This window comes from Leptinotarsa decemlineata, unplaced genomic scaffold (assembly GCF_025532065.1).
Source record: "Leptinotarsa decemlineata unplaced genomic scaffold, Ldec_3_MD MMD2_tig00000576_RagTag_RagTag, whole genome shotgun sequence".
Lineage (NCBI taxonomy): Eukaryota > Metazoa > Arthropoda > Insecta > Coleoptera > Chrysomelidae > Leptinotarsa > Leptinotarsa decemlineata.
Window position 1 is genome coordinate 4,840 of NW_027412551.1, and position 4,563 is coordinate 9,402.

Genomic DNA, 4,563 nt, shown 5'->3' on the forward strand with positions numbered 1-4,563 from the left:
ATCAGGTGGACTGGGATATCCAGGACTGAACATTAATCCAAATCATAGAATAATACAACCAAAACCAAAACCAACTGATGATGTATTAATGGAACCAACATGGTGAATGTATTCCCTCGTTAGTTAGGTTAATAGTTACGTTAGGTTAGCTGCATAGTTACGTTAGGTTAGGTGTTAGGTTAGTATTCCTCGTTAGGTTAGGTTAACAGTTACGTTAGGTTAGCTGCATACTTACGTTAGGTTAATAGGCGATCGCGAAGCGATCGCTTCGCGATCATGAAGCGATCGCTCAGCAGCCGCTTCGCGGCCTGGGGCGCTCAACATCCACCACTTGCATCCGGGCGCGTTTTTTTGCCCCTTCTCGAAGCCCCGCCCCCTTTCCGAAGCCCCGCCCCTCCCCTCTCCGAAGCCCCCGCCCCCCCGACTCCCAACATTTGCGCATGTACACCCCTACCCTCAACGCGCATGTGCGCTCCCACCATTTTCCCACCACTCACGCATCGAAGTCGATACCCTCCGGAGAGCACTACACAACATTCAGTTCGAGAAGTCATCTCATCGAGAGCAGTCCACTCCACTTCAAGGCAGTAGCTTCCAACGACTAACTTGACATTTGAGTAAGTAAATTAAGAATGTTATTTTTTTTTATATCAACTAACTTTGTATTATTTCTTCTTTTTCAGAATGGCAACCAATACACAGGAGGTGAATAATGCTGTGGCGTCTATTCTGCCGGTGTCCGCTGACCAGGAGGAGGCAGCATCTTCGAGAGCGGTGACGGGTGACCAGGCAACCACTTCGCGTTCGCGAGTTAGGTGTAGATCTTCTAGCCCTGACTTATTCGAGGAGGAGGAGGAAGTCAGGGCTGTGAAGAAGGTTTGCCAACGACCTGCAGCAAGGGTTGGTCCTATTTCAAAGTACCGAGCTACTTGCAATAGGACTAATCCTTATGCAGGTAGTTTTTCGACCTCTCGTAAGAGGGCCTCCACACCAGCAGCAGCACCAGCAGCAGTGGAAATTCCGAGGAGTCCTTCTCCGGAGTTGGTGATATTGTCGCCGTTGGTGACGCGACTACCACCGCTGCCAGCGACACCGGCGGATCCTGAGGTGTTGGTGCCACAAGCGACAGCCTATCGGAGAGGTGAGTGAAAAGATGAATGTTTTTCTGCAGAGATGCAAAGAAATAGAACATGCTGCCCGATCTAGTGAGGCCGCGTTGACTAACATGAACCGCCTAAATGGTGAAAGGTTAAGCGACGTAGGGAAATAGAGAAAGAAATGGCCGAACTAGATCGGACATTGCATCTCTGGAGGAAAGGTGTGAAGCGGCAACCTCTTCGATAGAGCTACACAAAAGGTTATGGACAGTATGGACCCTTTTTTGTAGATTAAGTATAAATATAAGATTAGTTTTAGGTTAGTTAGGAATATTTAATTATGGTAGTTTTAAGTTTATATTTGTTAAGTTTATATTGAATAAAGAAAAAGGAAGTGAAATAAAGGGTGTACACTGTTTTTTGGTTTGGTACACATTGAACAATGCGATGGTTGGAGCATTTTTCTTCACTTCCTCTTATTATTATTATTATTTTTTTATTTCAATTCCAAGTTCTTCTAGACAAATACCTCACATCAATTTTTGTGTTCTCTAATCACTTGTAAATAATTCATGTGAAGAAAATTTAAAAAAAAAAAATAGACATGTTTCATAGTGAAATCGACAAGTATATTTCATTTGTATTTTATCCATTCAAGTATCTCTTTCATTGAATATGTCTTATGTCACTTTGCAATTTACCCCTACTCATTGAATATGTCTTATGTCTCACTGCAATTTACCCCTACTCAATGTCCACTCCTCTCCCACTCCCTCTCGAAAGTATAAAAGTAGAAATCATCTGATGAAACATTCAGTTGATCAGCTAGCATCGAGATGGAACCCGATTCAACCTCCGAACCCTATAGCTGCCCGGATCAGGGGTACAACTTCAATTACTGGGATAACAGCCAGGTACAGGTAGTCTCTTCCACCACGGAACCCCACAGTCCGCCATATGAATACCGGGATCACGACATCAGGATGCAAGTTCAACATGTCACTGGCAGTGACGAAGGACACTTGGACGATTCGGAATATCCAGATCCTGACGGATGGTGGGACCCTGCTTATGATGACATTGTCCCAATGAGCAGCGATGACGACGATGATGACGACGACGACTCTGGCGATGATGCTGATGACGAGCTTGACGTTAGACGTCCTCCACCATCCCCTATCCTCATCGAGGATAGTCCTCCGCCATCCCCAATCCTGATCGATGATGATGTCCTCAATTCCGATGATGACATATAATCATCTACTCGTCCATCATTTCCTTTCCTTTCCTTCCACGGAGTACACACTTTTTGGTTGGTGTACACGAGGCACTGCGAGGCTGGGGCAGTGTCTTCCTCCCTTCCTCTCCCTTCCTCCCCCTCTTATTAGTTTTTTTTCCATAATAATCACTAAGAATTCTCCTAATAATCGCTCAGAGTTTCATTCTTGATGTTTTCGAATCTCAAACACTGTTCTACATTTCACCCCCTCCATTTCATTTCTTCCAATATAAATATAGCAACAATCCCAGTTCTATATCATTCTTCCACAATGTCGAGTACAGGACCCATCCAAGTACATGAAATAGATTCAACGTCTGATCATTTGAGTACAACCTTCGCTCAATTTCTGCAGCGAATCTATGATCTTCCTGATGATTTCGCAGAACGAGTGGAACAAGGTATTCAGGACGACATAGATGCTGTTGACGATAATAATGCGGATGATGTGATTAGTATATCATCTGATTCAGATGATTATGACGACGACGACATCATGAGTATATCATCTGATTCAGATGACTACTATGAGGATGATATCATTAGTATATCATCTGATTCAGATGACGATACCATAATTATTGTTTCTGATGATGAGGAGCGTTAGTCCATATCATTGCATGGATTAATAAAAAATAACAGCCCTTTTCAGGGCTACAATTAAAGACTGAAACAATAAAAAAATAGCTCTTTTCAGAGCTACCATTATACTTTCAAACAGAAACAGATTCATACCATTGTTAACATTATGTTAACATTATAATCTCAAACGAAATATATGTATGTGAAAGTATTCATCATTATATGCATATGAATGATTGACAAATGCCAACTTCAACTTTCATTTAAAGTAGTACTCATCATATGCATAGATATTCAATGACTATCAAATTCCAAATTTCGACTTTTCAGTCAAAGTAGTAATTTATTTGTCATATAATGTATAGATATTCAAAGACTAACAAATAGTAATTTATTTGTCATATAATGTATAGATATTCAAAGACTAACAAATTTCCAACTTAGACTGTTATTAGTCAAAGTATTCATTTGTCACATAATCTATGAATACTAATACAACTAACTACTGTTTGTGTGAATAATGTAGCCCTGAAAAGGGCTGTTGTTTTTTTTTTGACCAGTTGGTCCACGGTTATTGTGCCACAGGTTGGACATTATTACATATAATACATGTAGATACTCGGGTGAAGTTTGTTAGTGGCCTCTCGCAAGCTTCACACCAATTCTGTCCCATTTCCATAATTGAGACAGTGTTGTGGGTGTTGACATGGGCATACCACCCTCCATTATTGTTTCTATGCGAATAAAACCGAAAGCAGCACCAACATAGTTTTTTGTTCTCTCCATCTATTGTGCTGATCAATACGTATGCATCCAATGCACAATACAAATCCAAGGGATCTTCCAGTGTCTCACTGACATTGAGTGTTCGCATACCGATCCTCATAGCACCATCACCTTCAGTTGTGTCAGCTTCTATCCCTTCATCATCTCCTTCTTCATCCATGACCCTCTCAAACTCCATCACGTCATCATCTTCGTCGCTTTGGTTGGCCTCGTTTTCAACTTCGTCTATCTCATCTTCATCGACTCCAACATCTTCTGCTTCAACTATTACTTCCTCTAGCGGAACATTGACATCCTCATCATCTGATTCGTCTATCCAATTGTTTTCATCAACAGCAGCTATTCTATTTAATGCAGCATTTATTTTTGCAGAATTCATCTTGTTGTTGTTTGCTCACAGTTGTAGAGAGTGAATGAATGAACTCTAGGTTTGCAAGTCAACTTATATAGGAGGTGATGCGACTCCCACTTGACTCGTTTAGAGTGGAATAGTAGGAGAAGTTATCCCACTATACTTCCACATGATGTTGATTTGTATAAATAGAGATCGTAGGTATAGGAGAGAGCATTCAGAGTTTCTGTAAGTCATCTCTTAATATTTCTAATCGAATTAGTAAAATGCCGTTTCCAAAAGAGTGGAATGAAAAACCAAAAGTGTGTGTCTACCCAATGATGATTGCAGGGGCTATTGTGTGCTACTTTTGTCAAATAAGTAGACCTAAGGATTCAATCAATCCATGTACTGGTATGTGTAGTGATTGCGTGTTGCGGATTCAACTATCGCCTCCTTCTCATCCACCGAAGCGAACAAAATCGGAT

General features: G+C 41.3%; 1 long non-coding RNA gene across 1 annotated transcript; it reads left to right on the forward strand.

The window, feature by feature from the left end:
- The first annotated feature begins 421 nt into the window (after positions 1-421).
- Positions 422-838, forward strand: LOC141481969 (uncharacterized). Its single transcript, XR_012465269.1, has 2 exons — positions 422-617; positions 684-838. It is a non-coding gene; the product is annotated as an uncharacterized lncRNA (long non-coding RNA).
- The last annotated feature ends 3,725 nt before the right edge of the window (positions 839-4,563 follow it).